General features: G+C 37.3%; 1 protein-coding gene and 1 long non-coding RNA gene across 3 annotated transcripts in view; both read left to right on the forward strand.

Annotated features, from left to right (window-relative positions):
* Window positions 1-27,725, forward strand: part of LOC105481070 (protein kinase cGMP-dependent 1) — a 1,243,906-nt gene that overhangs the window by 338,701 nt on the left and 877,480 nt on the right. The gene's annotated exons all lie outside the window — the stretch shown is intronic.
* The window catches only part of LOC139356232 (uncharacterized), a 39,937-nt gene continuing 27,680 nt past the window's right edge, over window positions 15,469-27,725 (forward strand). Inside the window, exon 1 of the long non-coding RNA XR_011607760.1 lies at window positions 15,469-25,309. This is a non-coding gene — a long non-coding RNA (uncharacterized lncRNA). The remainder of the gene's footprint in view (window positions 25,310-27,725) is intronic.

Raw genomic sequence — 27,725 nt, forward strand, 5'->3', positions numbered from 1 at the left:
CTCACATTCCCATCTGCCAGCAGTGCCACAGAGCATGCTGTTAAGTGATCAGTAAGCTTACTTAAGTATCTCATTCTTTGTATTCTGCAGTCTCATCACCTGTGCATCTTAGTTCTACCTTCAGCAGCCTCTGTTCAGGCTTTCTTCCTCAGTTACCATTATTAACCCCTTTCTTCTTTCTTTTTGCCAAAATGCTAACAGCAAAATATATAGCCTCTGCTTTTTGGAAATGATCGACTCTGGTACCAAGTAGAGCTGCACAGGTGCCCTTCCGTGGGGGCTGAGAGCTAACAAGCTACCACTGAAAACTATGCCCAGCCCAGGGTGATGGTACAGCCAGTTCTGTCCCCTGCTGTAACAGTTTCCTAGGCAACCAGTACACACTGCCACTGGAAGAAATGGAAGGAAGAAAAGTCAAAACCTGCATCATTTCGTTTTCTATACATTTGAAGTGCTAGAAATATATTAAAAAAATGGATAACTGAGCATATGTTTCAGTATTTCATGTCATGTTGGTTATGGCCTCTGTCATATCTCTAATGGAACTGCTAGTGAATTACTAGTGATGATGTTGTATAAGTGAAATTGATTATTTCTAATGAAGTAAGGTTTATAGTTTTTTATATCAACCATGTCCATATTTTATTAAATTTAATCCTGCATTTTGGTGTGTATTGAGTTTTTATAAATTACATTCTAAATTTCCTTTTTAAATATCTTTTTGCTAACATATAAAAGTAAAATTGAGTTCTTTATCTTGTATCCAGAAACCTTGTTAAATCACTTTACTAATTCTAATAGCTTCTATTTAGATTCTTTTGTATTTCACTTGTGTAATCATGTCACCAGCAAATTTTGAAAATTTTAATTCTCCATTTCCTTATCAATCTTTTACCTTGCTTTAACACTGTCTAGAACTTCTGCTACTACGATGAGTAAAGTGGAAATAGTGGACTGCCTTTTCTCATTTCCAGAATCAAGTGAAGCCTTCAACATTTATCATTAAGTATGATATTTCCTGTAGTTCCATGTAGATACCCTTCTCTTCCTGAAGCTTTTTAAAAGATTACAAATGGAAATATATTTTGTCCTATTTCAAATTTGCTAAGAGGGCTTTGAAAAATCACAAATGGAGATATGATTTTATCAAATACTCTTCCTGCATCTATTGAGATAATAATATGATTTTTCTCCTACATTTTATAAATATGGTAGTTTAAATTTATTGATTTTTAGTTGATAAAATAATCTTATATTCCTGGAATAAACCCAACTTGATCATAATGTATTATATTTGTATGAGTCATTGGATTTCTTTTGCTAATATTTTGTTTAGGATTTTTTAACTTATGTTCACGACAGAGAGTTTACTGATGTTTTCTTTTTCTTGTAATGCCTCTGAAAGGATTAGGGATCAGGGTTATTTTAGCATCTTAAAACATAGCTCTAAAGGCTACCATTATGTCCATCCATCCATCCATCCATCCATGCATCCATACATCCATCAATTCATTGATCACACAAATAGTTTTTGAGAGGCAGTTTAAAATAGAGATTCTAGACTTCCTACATTTGAATAAAAAAACTTACTGTAACTATATGTTATCTATTTCTGTATAACAAATTTTCACAAACTTAGCAACATGAAGCAACACACAGTTATTATTTCACAGTTTCTGTGGATCCAGAATTTGGAAATCAAGAATCTGAGCCCTCTGCTTCTGGGTCTCTCAGAAAACTGTAAGTAAGGCATCAGCCAGGGATAGAGTCTTACCTAAGGTTTGATGAAGAGGTGCTATGATTCGAATGTGTCCTCTCCAAAATTCAGGTGTTTCTTTTTTAAAAAATAAAATAAATTCCGGGGTACATTTGCAGGATGTGCAGGTTTGTTACGCAGATAAACGTGTGCCATGGTGGTTTGCTGCACCAATCAGCCTGTTACCTAGATATTAAGCCTGGCATGTATTAGCTATATTTCCTGATGTTCTCCACCACCCGCCACCCTCCCCCGACAGGCCCTAGTATCTGTTGTTCCCTCAATCAACCCAAATGCCCATCAATGATAGACTGGATTTTTCAAAATGTGGTACATGTACACCACAGAATACTATGCAGCCATAAAAAGAAACAAGATCATGACCTTTGCAGGAAGCTGGAAGCCATTATTTTCAGCAAACTAATGCAGGTGTTTCTTTTCTTTTTCTTTTTCTTTTTTTTTCCTTTATCCATTCTGTCTCTTTTCTTTTTTAAAAAATTATACTTTAAGTTCTGGGATACATGTGCAGAACGTGCAGGTTTGTTACATAGGTATACACGTGCCATGCACCCATCAATCTGTCATCTATGTTAGATATTTATCCTAATGCAGTCCCTCCCCTAGCCCCCCACCCCCAACCCCCGACAGGCCCCAGTGTGTGATGTTCCCCTCTCTGTGCCCATGTGTTCTCATTGTTCAACTCCCACCCATGAGCGAGAACATGCGGTGTTTGGTTTTCTGTTGTTGTGCTAGTTTTCTGAGAACAATGATTTCCAGTTTCATCCATGTCCCTGCGAAGGACATGAACTCATCTTTTTTTACGACTGCGTAGTTAACGCAGGTGTTTCTAATGTGATAGATTAAGAGGTAAGGCCTTTAAGAGGTGTTTAGGTCGTGAGGACTCCTCCCACATAAATAGGATTAGGTGCCCTTCTAAAGGGGCTTGAAAGAGGGAGTTGGGTCTCTTTTTCGCCCTTTCACATTGTATCGTGTGAGGAGCCAGCATTCCTCTCATTCAGAGGATGCAGTGTTCAAGGTGCCATCTTGGAAGCAGAGAGCAGCCCTCACCAGACAATTGAACCTGATGCTGCTTTTACGGTGGAATTCCCAACCTCCAGAATGGTGAGAAATAAATTTCTATTCTTTATAAATTACCCAGTTTCAGGTATTTTGTTGTAGAAGCACGAGACAGACTAAGGAGAAATCTGCTTCTAAGTTCATGTGAGTGTTGGCAGGATTCAGTTCTTTGCTGGTTGTCAGACTGAGTTCCTTCATGACTGTAGGCTAGAGTCTACCCTCAGTTTCTTGCCATGTGGGCCTCTCCATATGGCAGTTTACTTCATCAAAGTCAGAAAGAGAGAGAGAAAGTCAGTAGAGTCTGCTAGCAAGACAGGAGTTACAATATTAGGTAGCATAATCATTGATGTAACATTCCATTATCTTTTGCCATACTCTATTGGTTAGAATCAACGTACCTATTCTACTCACACTGGAAAAGAGGGAATTAAATAAGGCATGCGTACCAGGATGTAGAGATAATCAGGCATCGTCTTAGAGTCTATCTACTACAGTAAGTTAGACAGATTTTTTACTTGTATATGCATTGGAGTCTGTGAGTGAAAATAATAATAGTACCTATTTACAGGGTCATTAGGAATAATACATAATTTATATAAATAAAGCAGCTAGAATAGCGGCTGGGATAGAGGAGGTACTGAATTACTGTTAGATGCTATGACAGAATGAGCATCCCTTATCTGAAATGCTTGGGACCAGAATGTTTTTGGATCTGGGGTTTTTTTGGATTTTGGAATATCTGTAGAAGACATACTGGTTGAACATCTCATATGTGAAAATCTGAAATCCAAAATGTTCCAGTGAGCATTTCCTTTTAGTGTCGTGTCAGCACTCAAAAAGTTTCAGAACTTGGAGCTTTTCAGGTTTGGGATTTTCAAATTAGGGATGTGAAGTATGTGAAGTGCCATATACTATTCAAGGTGCGAGGGACTTAACACTGAGTAACAAGGACAAAATCCTACCCTAATGTGGATTACAATCTACTGGAGAAAGGCAGAAGATAAACATATAAATATACGATATGAGTGTTGTTGGGGGGGGGGCGCTGTTACTATTTTATGTAAAGTGATCAGGGTAGTTCTTATCAGTGGCCTGAAGGACGTGAAGGAGCGAGCTTTGTATACATCTTAGGGATAACAAGAGTGAAGTGATTGAAATGAGAGTGTATTTACTTTAAGAACCACATGGAGGCTTTCTTTGAAACTATACATTGTAACTTATAAATATTCATGGTAGTTATTCACAGATGACAGTTTATTCCCAGATAGCTCTTCCATGTATGCAAAACACTACTCTGTAGAAATTGTTGCAGAAAATGTGCAAACCGACAAGAGGTTATGCTCAACAGAGACAGTAAAAAGTTAATCTAGAATCTTGGATTAAGCTGAGTGATGCCTTGGGTATTTATCCAAATTTGGATTGAGTTAAATCCAGCTGCAGCAAATGCTACTACAACACTGGACCAATAAAAACAGTTGAAAACCCCTTTTCTTTTCTAAACTATTGATAATTCAATTAATTAAACATGAAATGATCCCAAAACTTAATTTATTTTTCCTTCTAGCTTACATTTTTTACCATTTTTACATAGTTCTAATCAGAACACAGATGCAATTGTCTCTTTCTCTTTTCTCAGCATTTCATAAGAGAAATATATTCTGTTACCAATAATTATTAGGGATTCATTTTTAATCATTAAATCTTTCACCATATTGGTATATCAAAAATACTTGGTCTTGTTCTCCTGAGCAGTTTGGTTATTTTTATCTTATTTTCTACTGAAAAAAAAATTGGATGCTGTTAACACTTCTGAGATAATACCTTTTTTCCTATTTTAAATTAGCTTTAGAATAAATTCTCAAGGGCGGGTTACTTTTGCAAAGGACATTGACATTTTATGGAGTCCATTTATTTCAAGTCACATTGACCAGGGTTTTGTTTGTTTGTTTTTCTTTGTTGTTGTTGTTTGTTTGTTTTTGAGACAGAGTTTTGCTCTTGTAGCCCAAGCTGGAGTGCAAGGGCGTGATCTCAGCTCACTGCAATCTCTGCCTCCTGGGTTCAAGTGATTCTCCTGCCTCAGCCTCCCGAGTAGCTGGGATTACAGGCACCTGCCATCACGCTGGTTTCACCATGTTGGCCAGGCTGTTTTTGAACTCTTGACCTCAGGTGATCCATCTGCCTCGGACTCCCAAACTGCTGGAATTGCAGGTGTGAGCCACTGTGCCTGGCCAGTCCATTTGTAATAGTAACAAAAAAATATCACCATAGATTGGTGATAAACCAAATGTCCGTATATTGTGTTATTTCTGAATATACTTAATGTTATAACCTGTTAGCAGTTAAACAAACAAACAAACAAACAAAAACCAGTATTTATCCCTTCAGGCAATAAACAGAAATCTTGCTCTCAGTAGTCTCTATGCTAACTGTATGCCTAACTGGGTATTTTATTTCACATAGTAGTTCAGAGTAATCTGAAACCTGAATATTTAGACAAACACCTAATACCAGTGTGACCTTGGACAGAGTATACACCTGCTCAAGTTCTTCCTCAGTTTTGTTATCTGTAAAATAAGGTTAATAAGAATACCCACCTTAGAGCCTTTGCCTCAGTTGATACATGATAGGGGCTCAATAAATGAAAGCTATTATTATCATATTATGTGTTCTTAAGTTATTTTTAGATCAGAACTTATTGAACTCACCATGAAGGGTTAAAAGTTTGCTGGTAACATTAGCAGCAGCTAGTGGTAGCCTGGGCTCTGCTAGCACTGCCGAAAAGACAATATAGTACAATATAAGCCATGAAGCAGGCACCTATGGGCCTTATCTGGTTATGTGTGTTTATCTCACATGGTGTTTTTGGTTTTTTTTTCTAAATTAGTTGCTAATATTGAACAATTTTGAAATTTCACCTAAAATCCTAATTTGTTGTTTTTCTTTAAAAAAAATGGAAGATGAAACAAAACCTGGCTGTTTTGCTTATGGCAACTGTCAGCTGGAGCAGAACAGCAACTGCTTTCATTAGAAGAGGTATTGGAAAGGACCACACATTCCCCAAGTGCCACCTGTGCTTCATTGCCTGTTGCTTACACCTTGCCTGCTTCACTCATTTACATGACCTTGCTGGCTTCTAGAGAATTTCACCAGCACAGTGAGCTCTTGGCCTCTGAAGGTTGAGAGACCTGGGTTAGACTCCTGGCTCTGGCCTAATCACTAATGAAACTCCAAGTTAGCTGATTGATCACTTCTGTCAGTAGACATTGCAGAGCACTGAGTGGCAGAGTACATTTCTTACCAGGCTCTGGGATGTCTCATTATGAGAGATGCTCTGTTTGTTTTAGCCTTGGCCTTCGGGCCAAAGACATCCTTTCCTCTAGTCTGCAAGAAGTATGAATTGAGAAAATTACAAGGAAGAGTAGAATGCCTAAAATGCTGCTGCAGAAAGTCTGTGTGCTCTTTCTGAAAAGACTGAAAATGGTTACTTTGAGACAGTGGGGAATCCATACCAGTAGCACTAAGCTTCTATTTTTATGCCTGGGAGAGTTTTTGAAGCCATTACTCCATGTTATCTAGTCTAAAATGCATGATTCATGCATAACACAGATTGGAAATGGCAGAGAGATTGATCTTATGGTAGAAGTGTGCAGTTTTCCATAGCACTAGCTGACCATTTAGTAGTACAAGGGATCTGTAGACCTCAGCTAATTGGTTCTTTCAGGCATTTGAGCACTAGTGTTCAGCTTCCCACTGAGCTCTGCATTTTTTCTTGTTTACACATTGTAATTAATAGAAGAGGAGACTATTGTACATTTACATAAAACCTCTAACCTCCATGCACATAATAGGGGGGCTAATGAAAACACTATGTAGTTGTTCTTGGGGTTGCTAGCTAAGCAGATTAAGCAGAAAAATCACAGTGATGAAGAATCTAATAGACCTGAGTTTTAGTCCTGGCACTGCTGCTTATGACCTGTGTGATGCAGGGTGATTTATTTAAATTCTCTTTGACTCAATTTTCTCATCTGAAAAAAATGGGATAGCATTAGTGTCACTCATGGGGGGGGTTATATGAAATAATTCATATTAGACATTTCAGACATAAATAAGCACTTAGTAAATAGAGTTAACTATGGTTTTCCCTGTGTATTAATGCCGAGTGGTGAGAAATTTCTATATAATAGTAAATGCAAGCCACAGTTTCTGTCCTTATGTAACTAAGAATTTCAGTAGGGTTTATGCTGACCTTAAATATATTTTTGTCTTATAGCACACTCATGGTGAGCTTTACTATCTCGCTTTGACTCTCTATCCCACCTCTTACTCATTCTGTGACATACAGCACCTTACTAAACTTCCTGTGTTTAATATCCTTATTTATTAAATGGGGACATTATTATTGACACATAGATTGTGTCAATTATTATTGATACCACATACCTTGTGTCAGTTATTATTGACACCACCTACCTTGTGTCAGTTATTATTGACACCACATACCTTGTGTCAGTTATTATTGACACCACATACCTTGTGTCAGTTATTATTGACACCACATACCTTGTGTCAGTTATTATTGACACCACATACCTTGTGTCAGTTATTATTGATACCACATACCTTGTGTCAGTTATTATTGACACCACCTACCTTGTGGTGTCTGGCACAAGGTAATAATAACAATAATGAAGAGTAGGAGAAAAGCTAACATTTATCACATGTATTCTATTTATTAGTACGTTATATTTATTATATATAGTTAATATTAATTGATGCACTAACTTTTAGATTTATTATGTAAACCTCACAGTTACCTATAAAGTCATTTTCATTATTAGTCCCTCTGCTAGATGAGGAAACAAGAGTGTAAGAAGCAAAATATCCAAGAGATATTAGTTGCTGTGGTCATTATCTTTAATAAAATGAACATCTTTCCAGTTAATTACAATTGTATTTAAATCATGGTTTTAAATTCCCTTCCTTCTTTGTAATTCTATTGCATCTGTAGAACTTATCCAAATTTCTGTGGCTGGACATTTTGGTTATTCCTATGACATTCACATGAAGAGCAAGTTTTGAAACTCTTCACATTTTACCCAAGAAGTTGTCTGCCTGTTTGTGTTAGCTCTGAGATAAATTTTACATCCTTCTGTTCACTCGACAGATTTAACTGAAAAGTTGAGAGAGTGAGGCCGTCAGGCTAACCATTGAGACAAGGAATAAAACTTTTGGAGAGTGCACACTGGCAGGCAGAGGGTTGTGTTACTAACAGATTAGATGACGTAAATATTTTCAACCTGTTGAATCTCTAATCCTTTTTTGCACAGTCTATAGCTATGAAGAAAAGCACAAGTGGGACCATACTGGGCTAAAATAAGTAGACTGAGGGATCTTATACACAGACTAAAACTAATATTCTTGGTTGATATGCTGTTTAGACCAAAGAGATACTGTGCTGTTTTCACTCCTGGCTCATTCTTCTCCACCATCAGATGTGTGATCAGCTCTGGTGAAGTCCTCTGTGTCCAGGCTATTTCTAATTGCACTCTCTCTACACCCAAACCCTTAAATATTCCCTTTCGCTGCCTTATTTTCCTCCAAAGCACTGACCTCTATTTACAGACTCCACATTTTACTTATTTATTGTCTAATCCCCCACCAGTGGTATAGGGAGCCTGCTTACTCTAATTTGCAAAAGAAAATTGCTAACTATTTGGGAGTTTTGCAAGCTGGTTATCCATAGTGGGAGTATTTACACCATGGAAATTGGCAAATGCTACCAATGGAGACTTTGCTGTTGGAGAGGTGGTTTGCCAGAACACCATTGCCTCCCTGTTAAGCATAAGCTCCATGAAAGAAGAGATTTTTTGTGTGTCTATTTTGTTTATTTCTCTATCATCCTAAGTAGAAAGGTGCCTTTCACATAATAATTAAAAGTTGTTTGTTGAAAAAGTATGAAATAGGCCTGGTGCAGTGACTCACACCTGTAATCCCAGCACTTTGGAAGGCCGAGGCTGGCAGGTTACCTGAGGTCAGGAGTTCAAGACGGGTAAAACATTTTAAATGGTCCATTTTCAAGGCATGATAAATCTAAGTACTGACAACCAGCTTATGGATGTAACAAATGGCACAGGTCATGCATCCAAAAGGTCACAATAAGTGAACAGAATGTAGAGGAGGGGTCAGCCCATAAAAGGGAAGAAAGTTTTGTTATTGGGAAATTGAAACTTAACCGGGGAAGGGGACCAGGGTATAACCTTATATGGAGAATAATGAAACTTAGGTGACATCCAGGAAGATTGTAACCCCATAGTACTTGACCAATGAGGAACTGGGAGAAGGACTTGTGTGCTAGGAGATAAATTATCTGCTGTAACTGCCCTGGGTGTACCTGCCTACTAGACACCCCATCTTGCAAGACTTCTATTAAAAGTCTCACTTTCACTGTGCCTCTGAGTCCATTCTTTGAATTTGGATGGGTGAATGTGTGTTTTTCACAAAGACTAGCCTGGCCAACATGGTGAAACTCCATCTCTACTAAAAATACAAAAATTAGCTGGGCATGGTGGCACACACCTGTAGTCCCAGCTATTCAGGAAGCTGAGGCAGGAGAATCACTTGAACTCAGGAGGCAGAGGTTTCAGTGAGCCAAGATCATGCCACTGCACTCCAGCCTGGGCAACAGAGCAAGACTCCATCTAAAAAAAAGGAAAAGAAAAAAAAGAAACGAAAAAAGTATGGAATAAATGCATGAATAAATGTATGTGAATGAGTGAATAAATGAATGAATGAAGAAATGAAAGTTAATCAGTACCCCTCACATGGAGGTAGAATCAGTCATCATAGCTGCTTTTCTTGGTGCAGCGATTGAGTGATTCACAACCTGGGCATGGAGAGCTGAGTTGCTAAATTAGTTTTACTAGATCCCAGTGCAGAACTGAGTCACAGAACTTGGACATCTAGTCTATAGTTTCAAGTTTCTCTCTTCTTGACTCAAAACTTTGGCCTTGAGCCAATGAAATTTTTTCTAGTTAGATTTAGTAAATCAAGCTACTCATTGCTTAGTCATTAAAATTGAAAAGAACTAAGAATATGTAAACAGAAACCTGAAAAAAGAAAACATTGCATGTATACCATGGGGAAGTTAAGACAATTTGGCTTGTGCTTGCTTTCATTTCACCAGCTCAGATTTATAAATATAAGTCACCCTAAACAAGAAGGATGCCTAATTTTTTAGCTTGATTGTTTATAATTGCATTACATGGAAATCCTATCATACAATATTGTTGATTGCTGAAAGCTGTATTACCTTGTGTCACGAGCTCTGGGATTGCCTTAAAGTACCTCCCTTTCTGGAAGGAAAAGAGACATTCAGAAATAAAGCATATGGTCAGGGATAAAAACAGACTACCTAAAATATAATCAAGAATTTATTTTTGTTGTTGTTTTTTTTATTTCCTCAGAATGTTCTCTTCAGTTTTTTTCATGCTTTTTGATGTAAAAGTTGGTAATTAGATTTCAAAGATCATTATTTGTTTGCCATGACCTTAAGAAACATGGGAGTGAGTCTGAAAGGGCTTAAAATTGGAAAAAAATTTCAAATTTAAAGAGTTATGAATAATATAGAAATGGGAAAAGATGAATTTGTTTATTAACATCTTAGAATGGAGGCTATTCTTAAAGTGTGGATAAGGTGAATGAGAACAATAAAAACAATTTTCTTTTTCAAAGTAGTATCTATGAAATCTTCTACTGAATGCTGAGGTATAGTTGAAGGCAGAGATCCAATGATTGAGTCCCATCTGTGATTAAATAAGGTTGGAATCTCTAAGGGCTGTCTTTAACCTCTTGAAATTAATGGAAGATAATAATGCTGTTTGGGACAAGTCCTTTGGGGACCATTATCAGAGTAAACATATCATCGGCTTTATGTTTATTATGTGATCTGTACTCTATATTGTAAGATGCATGCTTCTTTATAAGCGTCTCATTTTTAAAACTACCTCAAACAATGCTGTGGGGTAGGTATTAATATTTGTGTCAGTTAAGATGCTTTAGGTAGAAAGTGTCAAAGTGCCTATTGAAAGTACTTTGAACCGTAAGGAAATGCATTATACTACACATTTAAAACTCCAGTGTTAGTGTGGGCTGCTGGTGAGAGGAGAACAAATCTCTGGCTCCATTTTCTCAGCTCCATTTCCAACTGTGTCCTTCTCCATGTATCAGCTTCTCTTTTCCATTTAACCAAAAGTTAGCTGCCAGTGGGTCTAGGGTGCCATGGTTCATTGTTCTTATCCAGTGGGAGAAAGGAGAACCCAAACATAGAGTATAAATCCTTCCCTTTAGTGTGCTTAGGTAAATTTGTGTCATATGCCCACACCGAGACCAAAAACTCTCTCTAGGGAAATGTCTCATGCTGTTCGTCTTAGTTCTATGTTACTTAACCAACTCACTAGCAAAGCAGATGGGCTTATAATGATTGGCTCACCAATAAGATCTACCCCTGGAGCTAGTGATTTGGGTCTACTTCCCCTGTTCCCCATGGTTGTGGGAGGATAGAGAAGATCCCTGAACAACACCAAAGTCTTGTTAGGAAGAATAGAGTAGGTGCTGAATAGACAATAGACAACCAAATATTGCTACAGTCTTATTATCCTGAGTTTACAGGTGTGGAAGCCACAACTTGTAAAGAGGTTCATCAACTTGTCCCAGATCAGGCAAGTAGAATGAGGAGGAGAAGAAAGAGAAGGAGGGAAAAAAAGATGACAGAAGAGGACAATTAGAAGGCAGCAAACACTTATATTGTACTTTACTGCATCAGGCAGTACTCTAAGCACTTTACATAGCAATAGAAATTAGCACATTTAATTTTTACAGCAAGCCTATGAGGTAGGGGTTATTAGTATAATTACCACTTTGCAGTTGAGAAAACAGAGGCACATGGAGTTTAAGTACCTTGCCTAAGTACATGTAGCTTCCTAAGTACATGTAGCTTCCTGTGAAGCTGAGTTTTGAATGCTGGGAACCAGGAAGCTCTAGAATACCTGGTTGTAACCACTCTAAAACCATCTCTTGACTGACCTGTCACATATCAAAGCTCCTGATGTAACCATGAGGGAAACTACTGGCCTATTCCAGTATTTCTTCTTCCTCTGAGACTAATCCTTTGGGTTTGGGACCTCACATGTTATTCAGCTTGCCTCTACATGAACAGCCCTTCTGCTTACTCTGTGCTGATGAATTTGTCTTTGATTTTCAACTCTTTTTAATGAATGAGAGCATAATTCTGTGAATTGTCTTCAATTATGCAGCTTTCCTGAAAGGTTGCTTGTACTTCTTTATGTTTATTCTTCTGTCTTATTGTAATCTTCATCTTATGTTGATTAAGCAAAGAGCAGTAAAAGGTAAGAGAGCAATGACTTTAAATGAGGTACATTAACAAAAAGAGGGAAAAAAGCACCACCTGAAAGATTTAATTCTGTTTGATCAAGACATCGATATAACTGTTAAATGAATTCTTTTTGAAAAAAAAATTCTTTTTCGTTTTATCATCCTTCTTCAAAGACCAGAGATGGAAATGAGAAACTCTGTTTCAGAGGGGGGAGCTAAGATTGCAGCCAGAGCCCAACTCAAAGAACAATCTGAATTTAGAATTAAGTCTTATTCTAAAATTCCAAATATATGTTAGTGTGGTCAGCTACATGTACAAGTTCTATCTTCGTAAAAACAAATATTGTAAAATTGTACTTATTCCCAAGGACACTAAAATAAATCACTCCCAGAAAAGCCTTAAGACCTCAGTGTTTATGGCAGAGGCTGAGGGATTCAGACAGGCAGAGTGGTGTGGGAGATTCAGATTCAAGGAGCCTGTTCTTCAATTATGGCTTCATCACTCAGCAGCTGTATGAACTTCTTGGAACTCAGTTTTCTTGTCTGTAAAATGTTTTTGTAGGGCTACATTCTAAGTTTGATTATTAATCAAAATTGTTCCACTTCTACAATTTTTACTAATAAACCCTCATCCACCCACTTGCTCCCTGTCACCCAACTATTTTTCATCGTGAATCCCTCCATTCTTCCCCTGGTCCTCTCCTCTCTGTTATTAGACTCTTCCTGACATTATTTCTTTTCCTACCCAACTTCCACTCTCAGCAACAGCATCATTGCTGTTCCCACTTCCCTACTTAGACTTTCTTTGAGGGCAATGGTCATAACTCATATTCCCCTGGAATTCCCCATAGCTCTTACAATGATACCAGCTACACATGAAATAGCTGTTGAGTGACACTGAAGATGATAAAATAGTAAATTAAAACTGCACATAACTCTGTTCTCATGAGTTCTGTACTATTTCCTTTTGTAAAAACTAAAAGCAAACAAATGAAACAAAAGAGCATAATCTTCTTTATAATAAGTACTGTAAGTAAAGAATTGTCTCTTGAACCTTGTTGTTGATGTAGGAAAATATTTTTATGAAGTTGTCCTAATGGATGTTTTCATTAGTACATATTAAAGTTATTATAAAAACACAGGAGTGCTCAAAGTACATACCTTGAGGCATTGTGAAATGGCTTTGGTTGGGTAATGCAATATATTATGTGTTATCAGAAAAAACGTAATGGTGCTCTGGTTGACAAATACTCCAGATGTCAACATCATCTGTATATAAAGATGACTGGATATTAAAACATTCATACAGTGTGTTTCTTCCTATTTAACACATTCAATCTTTATAACAAAAAAGACAAGGGAAAATAAACAGCAACCTGAGATCTCTAAATAATGGTTGATAATGCATACATTAAGGAAAATGTATCAAATAAGTCACTAATTTGTCTATTTTTTAAATGCAAACAATTTTTAACCCAATCCATTAAGTGAATGCTGTTTACCCACAGTAGCCCATTCCGTTCCTGTGATGGACCAAATGTGTTCTTAGCCTTTCCCTGGGTCAGATAACAGAGGACACATGTAAATATGCGTATCATTCTAAGCCCTCATCACCTTCAGAATCAGACCTTGTGATGGACTCCTACATTGGCCTTGAGTTTCTGAATCGAAGCCCTCATTCATGGGATTGGCCCCAACAAACCAGTCCTTAAATCAGGGACCATTCGAAGTGCCACCATGGAGTTTTTAGCCACCCAGACTCGGAAATAGTCACCTGATGGTTTAAAATCAGAAAGGCTCTTTATTTCTTCTACCATATTTCTTTGAACTGAAAAGGAGCAGAGGCCAAAAAGAAGCCATAGGGATTATCTCCTAGTTTTCTTTTTCCATTCTCACATTTCTCCCTTCTATTCTACTAATAGGTGCCTATCAAGAGGATATACACAAAAGAGGTTGCACTGAACTTTAATAACCTCTGAAATCTTCACCTTCAAGAGTAGAACAAGTCATGAGTTAATTTTCTCATTGGTTTAAATCAGAGTGTAAAAAAGTATTCTTACTGATAATAAAAGTTGCATTTACTAAAGAGCAGTATAGATGCCTTGCGTTCTTGAAAATTACATGGTGTAAGATGCATACACATTAGACCTATTCCAAGAGAATGTTTCCTCTTGTTCCATTATTCAGATGTCTCAGTCCTTCAGATAACATGGTGAACTGAGAGCAATAAAATATTGTCTATAATCTTTTTGTTCTAGGAAAATCAGGGACTTGCGTTAATATGAGTATGACTGTTTCTGTAACAGTCATGTATTAGTCAGGGTTCCTTAAAGAAACTTTAAGGAATTGGCTCACACAATTGTGGAAGCTGAAAATTCCCCAGATCTGCAGTTGGCAAACTGGAGACCCAGGACTGGTGATGGCGTAATTGAGTCTGGGTCCAAACGCCTGAGAAGTAGGAAAGCTGATGGTCTAAGTTCTAGTCCAGAAACCAATGACCTAGAGGCCCAAGAAGAGTGCATGCTTCAGTCCAAGTACAAAGGCTGGAAAAGACTAATGTCCCAGCTCAAGCAGTCAAGCAGCATAAGTTTCCTCTTATTCAGCCTTTTTGTGCTATTCAGGTATTTAATTGATTGGATCAAGTCCACTCACATTCAAGAGAGAAATCTGCTCTACTCAGCCTACCAATTCGAATGTTAATCTTATCCAGAAACACTCTCAGCGATACACCCAAAAAATGTTTGATCAAATGTCTGGGCATCCCATGGCCCAAGTCAAGTTGACACATAAAATTAATCATCACAGCACTCTTGTATTCTTATAATAAATCATTTGAGGGAAATCAGTAAGAACCACAAAGTCTTTGCATTGGAGATAAAAATGGTTACCTGCTTTTGAATATTCATGTTGTTCATTGCTTATCAATTCACCCCTTAAGAACTCATAAGAAAAAAAAAACTGTTGTGATTACAAGTAGAATTTTTATAATTAAATTTTTTATAATTTTATAATTATAAAAAGGAGTGTCCTCATTATATTATTATAAAAAGGAGTGTCCTCACCCATCAAGCTATTTTTTATATAGTACATATAAAAAATAATACATGGCCGGGCGCGGTGGCTCAAGCCTGTAATCCCAGCACTTTGGGAGGCCGAGACGGGCGGATCACGAGGTCAGGAGATCGAGACCATCCTGGCTATCACGGTGAAACCCCGTCTCTACTAAAAAAAAAAAAAAAAAAAAAACCAGCCGGGCGAGGTGGGAGGTGCCTGTAGTCCCAGCTACTCAGGAGGCTGAGGCAGGAGAATGGCGTGAACTCGGGAGGCGGAGCTTGCAGTGAGCTGAGATCCGGCCACTGCACTCCAGCCTGGGTGACAGAGCCAGACTCCGTCTCAAAAAAAAAATAAAAATAAAAAATAATACATATTGGTCAAGGTGACTTTTACAACAGGGCTATGGGGCTACTTTTATAGTTTTAGTTATTTTACGAATGAAGAACTGAAGGTGAGAGCAGCCAATCATCTGCCACAAGGTCCCATACAGAACTAAAGTGGCTGAACAAGAAACGAACTGTCTACAGGACAAGCAGTCCCATAAATATGGGAACTGTGTAGTTCCACAGAGCCCATGGTCAAGAGGGTCTACACTTGGTTTAATGTTCTGCTATCGTCCTCTTGAAATGTTATATTATATATATAATAAATTTAAATATATAAATATTATATACAAATGTATTAAATTATATATAGAGATAGATATATATTTAAATAAGGGGCCCTGCATTTTCATTTTCCACTGGGCACTGCAAATTATGTAGCCAGTCATTTTATTTGGCTATAAAGTCCTTCCAGTCCATCACACCTCTTTTTAGAGATGAATTCTCCCAGCAGGAATAGTTACTACCTGTTTATTGCCAACCCAATGATGCACCCTTGCTCTTTTCTGCCTTTTTCACTTAGGAAGGCTTGGTACCTGAATTGATATTGAAACATTCATATGACAAATATTCGAAAGGCCAACTTTTAGCTTTCTGGCTGGTTAAGTGCCACATAGCAGGACACAAAATTATTTCATGTAGTTTACTAACTGCTTTTAGTTGCTATTTATTCTAAACATATTAAGTTGTATTTTCATTTCTACACATGGAATCATTTCCCTTCTCCTCCAGTATGTTCTAATATATTTCATTCTATTTAGACTTATCTAAGTTGCATTGGTTTTCTAAAAGTGATTTCTGCTACCGAGATATTTTATTGTTAATAATAAACATTTAGTGTTGGGCATATGGTGTGAAGTCATTTTTAAAATTAAATCTAATTTTTTTACTATCTAAATTAAGAATGTCAGCTTTGAAGTTAGTGGGTTGACTGACAATATTTTTGTTTTCTCATTTTTTTCTTAAAGTGTTTGACATTTAATGTTCTAATTTAAGAGTTGAAGAAATGGTGTGGTATATTTTCGAAACTTACTTTTACCAAACCCTAAAATACATTTTTGTTTAAAGCCATATATAAGACCTTTACTATGAGTTGGTGTTTTGAATTGGGACACTTTCTTTCCATTAGTAATGTATATTCCCCCTTTTATTTTAAAATGTTCCCTATATCCTTCACATTTTGCCACAGTTTGGGGGCATATGTGAAGACACCTGATTGTACTCTCTTACTTCCCAGGTAAAGAAACCGAGTCCAGTGAGACTAGCTCAGTGACAGAGCAAAGATCAGATTCAATCCCCCTGAATTTAAGTCCAGGACTCTTTTATTACACCACACAAATCTCTTTTGATGCCTAAAATCACTAAGATTTCTTTTTGAATTTTCTGCCCATGGTAAATATTTATACAGTCTTGAGCCTCAAGTTAAAGTTTAGCTTACCAAAGGCCCTATGAATATGAGAATCAGAAATCTGGAGGGAAATATTAGCTTTTCAGTAAAAGGGCAACAGTGTTTTTGAAATGTTCAATGTCATGTGAGGAAAAAAAAAAACTTCTGTCTTTCCAATTAAATTCTCCTAACACACAATGGTGCCTCTAGATTGTTTTAGTAATTTTATAATTCTATAACATATTTTATAAAAACAAATTGTCTAGCAAAGTTGTCAGTAAACTCATGTCAAAGTAAGTACACTGTGAAAATAATGTAGTTGATTCTGTACTGTAATAAAGAATACCAACCAACAAGATGGCCCTGTTAAAAGGAACTTTTTTTCTCACCAGCATTCTAGTTTTTTAGTTGCTAGTGGAAAATAATAGATATACATTTGCAATAAAGGCAAATTATGAATTCTGTGCAACTGACAGCAGGTCTAATGAGGGTCCTTTGAAACATGGTAATTGATTCCAAATTGCTATTTTATTAGTAGCAAAATAGGTTTCTTCTTAAATTTGTCTATCTAAGTAATGCTCCAGGGATGCAATATAATTGTATTGACCAGTCATATAACTTGCGATAGTCGATTACATGATTTTTGTAGGAAAAGTTGCCTCTGTTATAGTTTGGAAACAAGAGTTCTGATTAAATATTTCTTAAGAAACTAGTACAAATCTTTTTAAAAGATATCTTGTTTTTCCTCTTTCTTCATGACCAATTTTCATAACTTTTACAACTTTGCTTCCGTTATGCAAGTGGCCTTTTAATCTTATGCAAAGACGTTACTCTTAGAGAAATAACTTTTTTATTCCTTATCCTGGTGCCTCGCACTACAGAATAAAAGCAGTCAGTCCTGGTTAGGAAAAGAACCCCTCAGATAGAAAATCTAAAAATAAGATTCAAACACCGATCATTCTTTTATACTCCTCACAGTGCTAGAATTACTTATCTTAACTAAATTTCATCTCTATTGAGCACCCCTAACGTGCCGCCACAGCTATACAATTTCCTTGGTATTACCCGTCAGCCACTAGGGGGCATCCTGGGGCAGGCAGACAGCTCTAGGTTTGCGCTTTCACTCTTCTACTTGGTGGGTGTCCCACCAAGTCCTTGGCCAACTTAGTTAAACTCCCTTATTCTCAGTAATCTCTTTTTTAAAATTGAGATAATAATACTAGATTAGCTTATAAATTAATTGTCCATATATACAGAAATAATAATGCTAGATTCGCTCACAAATTATTTCCCATATGCAGATGGATTATTGAGTAATCCATAAAATGATAAGGGAACAAGAACATCTTAGAACTAAGAAAGGTCACTTTCAGTGTCCTTTTTGCCAGCAGCCCAATCGGACAGCTGTATTACATCTTAGATAGGGAGATGAAGGGCTCCCAGCAGGTTGCTTTGACTCTTTCAAATTATTGAAATTCCCATCTGCAGAAAAGTATGTCTATGGACCCAAATGAATTTCAGTCCACTGGCCATATGCAGAATCTGGCAGAATGTCATCTCTCCCTAATTCCTTGATTCTAGCTAGGGCCAATGTGCTTGGTAAGCAGGAATGTTTGTGGTAGAGGCATTCAGTTGAATAAGCTGAATTAAAATGTTTCAAAACTCCACACACACTTCAGTTGATAGTACAGCATTTAAGGCAGAATCATGTGGAACACATCCAAAGTGCAAAACTCTGTGGGGATTCCACCAAGCCACATACCATGGCTTTACATCTGAAATTACTAACTGGAATCACTGGATGAGGCTCTTGGCAGTGTCCACTTATGGCCCATAAAGTTGGCTTCAACTTTACAGACAGGTTCATATTCCTGGAAACTGCAGGCTGCTAAATACATTGATATACACATTCATGACATGCATATATTCATAGGCACTTTGAAACTTGTTTCAAGGTAACAATGAATATGTTTACATACAATTCAACTTCAGGTTATAAAATTATCATTAATTAAGCAATATCTTCATGGGAAAGAATTTTGGAGAAACCTTAGTCTTGAATTCCTAGGACAGCTTTGAAGATAACACAAGTTCATGTGTACGTGTAAATATCATTGCAACAGTGCATAATACTTAGTCTGTCAACAGTTTTCTTTTTCCTTAATTATTACATTGGTATACCTAAAGTCCATGGTGGTATTTACTTTCTTAAGGTCAAGTTAAGGCTTCTTCCTTATAACAACAGGTAACACCAACTGAAGTACTCTAGTAGGGGGACTCATATTTATTCAGGAGTTGCCATTTGTTAGGCAGTAAGCATTGATTATTACCGGGTATAATTTTGCCTTGAGGGAACATTTGGCAATATCTAGAGACATTTTCGTTGTCGTTACTGTTACCTACTGGGTAGAGGCCATGGATGGTGCTAAACATCCAACAATGCACAGGAAATCATTCCACAACAAAAATTACCCATTCTAAAACATCTATTATATAATCCTACAGTTGAAAAACCCTGCACAAAGGTAATTGGTTTTGATTTAGTCTTCACAAACAGCATTTGAGGTGGATTGTGGTGTTATCCTCATTTTTCAGAAGCAGAAATTGTAGCACTGAGAAGGGGAGAGGCTGTCCAAGATTCTAGAACTTGTGGAGGAGTGCAAATTTGGCTTAATCTAGAACCTAGGTTCTTCATCCTTGCTCTCTAAGGGTAGAGTCACAAATAGAACTCTTTTTTCTGCTTCCAGAACACATTGCTGCCTTCTTAATTAATTATTAGGATGAATGATTATAAAACTTACTTCCAGCAGAGTGAATGAGTTTTAAAAATTTGTTTAAAACAACAGAAGAATTCACATATTGTGTAACTTTGGATTCAGGGTACCATTGGAATTGCTTTCCTTAGAGGTGTGCTAGAGGCAAAGTTTGCTAATCTGGTTGGTGTAAGAGTACTGATGAAATCTTTCTTTAGGTTTCTCTTTTCTATTTTTAAGTTACTGCTTGCACCTGTGCTACTCAATGTATTTGTTAAGGAAGATCTATGGTTCTATTCTTTTAGGAGAGAATATTCACACTTTGGCTTTGCCTTTTGAGGCTTACACACATTATCACTAAAGTATATGATCATTTTTTATCTGGTAGTAGGGAGGATTTTACCACCTTCTAAGTTAGGTGGAATGCTCTAGGCAGAGAAGGGATTAGGGCTCATCAGAGCCAATAGGGCCAATTTTGTTCCTTTGTTTTCCTGCCAAAAAGAAATAGGGGATAATAGAAACTCATCAGTTGCTATTTGCAAAACTGTTTACTTTCCCTGAATATTTTCTTCTCTTGTTGACAAATGCATTGACTGCTTTTTTGCCATAGTGGGATAATTTATTTTATATGAGGTGGTGTTTTCAGCAGCCACTATAGAATATTCTGAATCACTGTGAACTCTATCTGGATAAAAATAAATGCTCTTATTTTCTCCGATGGATATTTTCCCTTGCCCATGAAAGTTATGCCTGGTTCTGCTCATTCTTCAAACCCCACTATATGAACTTCTGATAAATGTTTTGACAAAATGTAAGAAATATTGTAAATAAGCAAAAATCCCATAGAAATCAAAGAAACTACGTTCTACCTCTGCTCTTCTAAGTCTGACCAACAATTAAATAAATTTTGGGGTTCTATGAACTGGATTTTTACGTGATGAATTTTTATCTATATTAATAGTCAAGATGACCAAAGGTGGTATTTTAGTATAATTAATAAGAAGCAAATGAGACCAAGATCAATGCCTTATCTACAGAAATATGAATATGATGATCATTAACACTAAGTCAAAAAGGTGAAATAGTTGTGGGGTGAGGCAGGTGGCATTGGCTCAGGATTCATAATCCCAAAGAACTTCACATTTTGACTTCTGTCATCTTCCAAAGGAGAGCATTCCTACTATCATGTAGATATAGTAGCAGAACTAAAGGAAGAATACATTAGTTATATGACTTTTGTCTTATTGTTGAAAAACACTAGCTAGTATACTGTGAATTACTGTTTCATCTTAGAATGATCTTGAGAGTAATACAATCACACTGTACTATTTGGGGTTATATATGGTAAAAAGCATTATGTTTTAAATGTTATTTAGAAGTAAACATTTTGACATCCCACCTTGGCATTTCTTTATAAATTAATATATGAAGAAATTCAAGTACAGGAGTAGTTTTCACTTCTCTTGACCTCTGAGGGGCCCAGGAGAATGCCATCAGCTCTGGACCATACGTATAGTGAAATCACAGGGGCCAAGAGCAGGCGTTCTAATTATTTATTACTTCCTAACAAACCACTCCAAAACTTACTGGCTTCTAAAAACAATCATTTTATTATCTTTCACAGTCTGTGGGCTGGTTAGACCCAGCTAAGAGGAGTTGATGATTAGAGACTGTCATATAGGGGTTTGAACAGCCAACATAAGTCACCACCATGTGGCTGATCATGAACCCTGCCTGTGAGCTGGGAGCTCAGCTGAGGGATCTGACAGGAAAACCTATACATGGTCTCTACTTGTGATTTGAACTTCACACAGCATGGCAACTGCGTTCCAAGAAAGAGTGCCCCAAGAGCATTGTCGTCTGGGCTCTGGTGTGTAAGTTTTAAAAAAAATTTAACTCAGAGATTCAGAATTCTAAAATTCAAATCCCAGATGCAGACAAGACCTTTGCGGCCATCATGATTAACCTTCTATGTAGTTACAAATGCTTTCTAAGCACCCTTTTTAAATGTCAAAGATTGTAGTTTTTCCTTTAATAGCCTATGGCCGATAAATCATACATGCACATGTGGTGTTTAACCTTTTACAGGATCACTAAACCTTGGCTGCTGCAACTCGAGGGCACTTCATGAAAGAAGAAAACCTTGTGCCTAGAGGCCCTCGAGTTGGACTTTGACTTGCTATGGTTTAGAGGGTCCATTTGCTTTTCTGTTTATGTTCATTTCTTTCATACTTGAGGTTCTTTCTGACTTCCTTTGACTATTTTCTGAGGGCAAATTTTGATCCTAAAAATAGGGAACATCTCAGGAAATTGTTTTCTTTGTTGCTTTTAAATATTGATGGGATTCTAGCAGTGGAAATATAATTAAAATCACAGCAGTTATCAAGTTCCTTTTTATAATAAACCTTTTATCCCTTTACCTAACCTGCCACTGCCTTTCCTTGTTTCCCAGGGTTAAATGGCAGAGAGCCACTTGGCTCAGGCAGCTGTACTTTGGCAGGGCTTGCTATGAATCAGATGTCCTTTTCCTCCTCGAAGGCAGAATGTGTCACTTACTTAGACTCACCTCACATTTCAATTTGCAAGTGAGCATGTGGCTTCTGTGCCTTCTATTGGCAGCAGTTGATATATCAACCTAAATGATAGCCCTTGAATGTGTAATTATTATAGCTCTTCACAGCTTACCTTCCACCCCTCACCCATTCCTGAACTTCCTATCCCTCTATTTCATTTCGTGCATCTTTAAGGTAAAATATTCACCCAGGGATCACAAAGGGAAGAGTAACCCCCTTAAGGAAATGGTCCCCAACCTTTTTGGCACCAGGTACTGGTTTCATGGAAGACAGTTTTTCCATGGGACAGAGTTGGGTGCGGGGGTGGTTTCAGGATGAAACTGTTTCATCTCAGATCATCAGGCATTAGTTAGATTCTCATAAGGGGTGTGCAACCTAGATCCCTCACATGCACAGTTCACAATAGGGTTCGTGTTCCTATGAGAATCTAATGCTGCTGCTGATCTGACAGGAGGAGGAGCTCAGGCGGTGATGCTCACTCACCTGCTGCTCACCTCCTGCTGTGTGGCCCAGTTCCTAACAGGTCATGGACTGATATGGAGTCCACACCCCAGGGTTTGAGGACCCCTGCCTTAAGGAACTAAGAGCAAAATAGTAGATTTCTAGTCCAACAGTGGGCTGAAGGGTAACCATGGTAAAGCTTCAGGCTTTGAGAGCTCACTGGGTTGTTGTTTGTCCCCAGAAGGGCATGCCGTGATGGTTAGTTTTATGTGTCAACTTGACTAGGCCACAGTGTGTGCCCAGATATTTGACTATACATTATTCTGGGTATCCATGAAGGTGTTTTTATATAAGATTGACATTTGAATCAGTAGACTAAGTAAAGCAGACTGCTTTACTCACCAGCGTGAGTGGCTCTCATTTAATTAGTTGAAGGCCTGTGTAGAACAAAAGGCTGACTCTCCAGCCAGTAAGGGGGATTTCCTCATTCCTGAAGACCTGGAGCTGGGACATCAGTCTTTTGCTGCTTTGAGACTAGAACTGAAACAACAGCTCTTCTTGGTTGTGGACGCTTTCAGATTTCAGACTAAACCTTAGATCTTCAGTTCCTCTGGTTCTCAGGGCTTGGATTGAGACTGTAACTCTGCCATCAGCAGTCCTGGGCCTCTAGCTTACTAACTGCTGTTCTTGGGACTTCTTAGCCTCCACAATTGCTTCAGCCAATTTTTAATAATAAATCTCTTTATATGCATCTTATTTATATATGTGTAAATAAGATATGTATACATATACAAATAAGATACATAAAGATATTTTATAAGATGTTATATATTAATATATAGGATAATTTTATGTGCTATGTATGTATAAAGAGGTTTGTTATTATAAGGAAATGGCTTATGAATTTCATATGATACATAGCATGCTGTGTTAATCAGTGTTCCCCAGAGAAATTGGAGAACTCTTATTGGTTCTGTTTCTCTGGAGAACTCATGAATACAGCATGCTGCCTGTCATTTGGAAATTCACTACAGTCTAAGAAACCTAACAATGTGACCTGCAACAGTGTAGGGTATATCTGATCAAAGAAAAAAAAATGCATCCACAAGCACATGGAAGATTATAGGGAATATTTGTCATCTGGAGAATCTTCCCAGTATCTGAACCCCTTGCCTATGTTTGGTGAAGATGGTGCCTTATAAATATTAATGAGAGGCCGAGCCCCTTTCCTTATGTAGAAGAAAAATAAAATCAAAACCAAAGCCAGATTCTCATCATTGTTTTTTCCTAGTAGGTAGGCATGATCCCTGTGACCTAGGTTTGAACAACCTGAGGCACATACTCTGAATTTTCGACATGGAGTTTGTGACACAGAGAAGGGTCAATGCAGAATTTTTTTTTGATGATGGTTCATGTGACAACAGTATCCAGTTTCTAAGCACAGCAGTGGAAATGGTGACTTCAGGGGAAACCAATGTCTGAATCCATTGGTGTCAGCCCATGGTGGAGAGCTAGAGCATGGAATGTGGGTGCCAGGGGCAGAGGTCTCCTCACTGGGCAGGATCCACAGCGTAATTTTGGCTGTAGGAGTTCTGGTTGCATGTCTTCCCTTTATTCTCCCCCATTTTTTCAAATCTGGCTCTCCAGGTTTACTTGGCAATTGTGTTAGGTAATACACTCAGTTTCTGCTAAATTAGACAAAGTCATTCTTGGTTGTTTATATCTAAGAACCAGGTCTGATTCATTTACTCATTTCCCTAATAATAATTTTTTGAGTACCTACTATATACCAGACACTCTCCTGGGTGGGATAGAAAGAGCAATGATTAAGGCAGACAGCATATTTTCTCTTAGAAAGATGGTATTCTTGTAGGGCAAATGAATAAATAAATACATAAGTAAACAAGAATATAAACAAGGAAAAATCAGCTTGATGTAAGAGCAATGGAGAAAATAAAATAGAGTGATGTGATAGAAAGGGATAGGAGGAGCAGAAACAGTGTTCAAGGAAGCATTCTCTAAGGAAATAACTTTTATGTTGAGACCTAAATGGCAAGAAGGAGCCAACCACACAGATAATGGAGAGATGGAGTCTTCTGCCAGGGTAATGGTCAGTTCAAAGGCCCTGAAACAGGAAGTCAATACAAGTTCAAACTCCAGGAGATTTTAGGGCTCCTCTGATTCAAACATCCAGATGTAGAAAGAAACTGAAGTGTAAAAATTTTTCAAGCCTTCTGTGAGGACTCTTAAGGGATTCAGTAAACAAATCGTAATGATAGTGAAAAATAAAAAGCAGAATGCAACGTGGAAGTGACTGTGTTTCTGTTTAAATTGAAACTCCCGGCACAAATGTTTTCCCTTTGTTTGGTTCTTCTTTGTTTTTTCTGAGTTCACATTTTTCTAGCCTAATTTTCTCTTTCCTGTCTTTTCAACAGCATGTATTAGGAGAACTGGTGAACTAGCAGCAACCCTTTTCTTTCAATGGCTTTCCTCAGGTGTGTAATGATGGGAATGGGAATAAATTTCAGTATAGTTCAAGTGTATGAGTCAGTAAAGAAATACTAAGATGGTCAACGGACCAATGAGAAGTTTGCTACATTTGGGACTGACCACTACATACAATTCTTCTCAACTGTAAAAATATTTGTGAGTAAGCAAGTTTAAATAACTTTTAAAAACTCTAAAACAGTGATTCCAAATACAAGTATAACATAAGCTATGTATGTAATTTTAAATTTTCTAGTACCTACACTATAAAAATGTTTTAAAGGCTAAAACAGGCAATATTAATTTTAACAATATATTTTAACCAATATATCCAAAATATTATTCCAAAAATTATTAGTGAGTCATTTTACACTCTTTTTTAGCAAGGTTTTTAAAATCTGTGTATATTTTACACTTAGAGCACACATGAGCTCTCAATTACCACATATCAGGTGCTGATGCTGAAAAGACACACGTGGCTGGTGACTGCCATTTGGAAAGAGCAACTTTAGATTGAGGCTGATTTGGTTACAGAGTGCCTGGAGACCAGGAAGTGGAATAAATCACTTCATGAATCCTTGTAATGTCCTAGGTGTCTGTTTATGTTATGTTTGCTTCCTTTTCCACATTCGCTGGCTCCTTTGTAAATCCTCTGCATTTCACCACCCCTCTGTCACCAGTGCTGTCTTTTCCCCTCTTCCCTGAAAAGTTATCTAAGCAGGGAAAAGTTGTTAAGTATTTTAAAACTGTTTTTTAATAATTTTTTTTTTACAGTTCTCTTTTTTGGTGACTTACTTTTTGTGTTATCCTTCATTTAAAGAAGCCATCCTGAAAAGCATAATGAACCCCTCTGAATCAGTCCCACACCCTCTTTTGTCAAATATCTCGTTCCCTTCCCATAATTAAGAGTTTGTAAAAGGAACTAAGAAGTATCTATCCATGAGGCTTAAAACACAAAAATAGGGACTCTAGGTTTTCTTTCTATATGGTGATAAATTTTTCTCCTTCCTGAGTCACTAGCTGATTTTCAGTTTAGGGTAATATTATTTCTACACATCTACTTAATTTTAATGTGACAAAAATGAACTTTGTGCAGTGTGTCCTCCTGCAAAAAAATGCTGCCTCTCTATTTATCCAATAGACCACTCTGATTCCACCATGCCTTTTTTGTTTTGTACATGTAATTTTAAGAGGTCCACTCTTTTTGTAAACTATGAAAAGCTATATAAATATTAGAAATCATAACATAAGAACAATACAAATATACTAGTACTGATATATTCATTAACATTTATGCTTAACATTTATCCTTCCTGATATTTGAAAGAAAACAAGTAATTGTTAAATGAGTGTGTACAGGGATCCATGTGTTCCTTATCTTCATTCACTTATTATGTTGTAAGTCATGGATTATTAATCAGCCAACCATCTTCTTGATATTGGAAGGGAGGCAAAATCCATTTTCTCCATGACAAAAATCCCAACTACTTTGTGCAAAATTAAGACCCACCAATTATATAAAGGTCACACATTCAGTTCCCCACATGTATGTGGGAAACATGAAAAAGAGTCATTGCATTTACCTTCTGCCATAGAAGCACCACACTTTTATGTTGAATAGTCAGACACCACTTAGAATACTGGACTTCCTTCAGCTACCTAAGGAAGAATCAGCTAGGACCCACAGTGTTTCTCAAAGTTTTTCATGTCAAGACTCAGGCACAAACTATTTTATATGTTGACTGTATTAATGATCAGAGATGATGCTGTATACCAGGCCTCTCCTGGTGGTGATAAGGGCTGTCAGATCAATACCTGAGCACCTGTAATCTATTCACCGTGTCCCAGTGGCTGGAAACTCTGGCCTAGAAAGTGTAAGTGATTTTTTACTATTGAAAGAAAAACTAAAATAAATGCCTTATTAGTGGTAGGAACTACTCTTTTGGGAGATGGCTCAGAATATTGTTTCATGGATGGCAAATTGCAAGGACAACTCTATTTTAGGAATGCCTGGCTTACACCCAAGAAGAGGACTGTAAAAGGGGGCTCTTATCATTGATGGCCTCATATCTCACAAGGTTAGCCAGATTACTATATGGTGGGTTCTTCTAAGTGATTAAAAAGCAAAGCTAGTACTACACACAAAGCAAATAACTGTTTTGTCATGGAATAGCACATTGTAGGACATTGAAAGAATACACAAAACTCTAGTGAACCAAGAGATCCTGGAAACAAACTCAGCATTAGACACATCTCTCTGGATTTAAATTAGAATTCCTGATTGATAACTCATGCAGAAAAAAGCCACTTCTAGTCTCTTCTGGATAGATTTCCCCTATGAAGAGTGATGGATGTCAGGGCCCAGCTTTGTAATTAAGCCATCAGATGATTTGCAAAGTTAAATACTTGGCAAAGAGAAATATA

Source organism: Macaca nemestrina, chromosome 9 (assembly GCF_043159975.1).
Source record: "Macaca nemestrina isolate mMacNem1 chromosome 9, mMacNem.hap1, whole genome shotgun sequence".
Classification (NCBI taxonomy): Eukaryota; Metazoa; Chordata; class Mammalia; order Primates; family Cercopithecidae; genus Macaca; species Macaca nemestrina.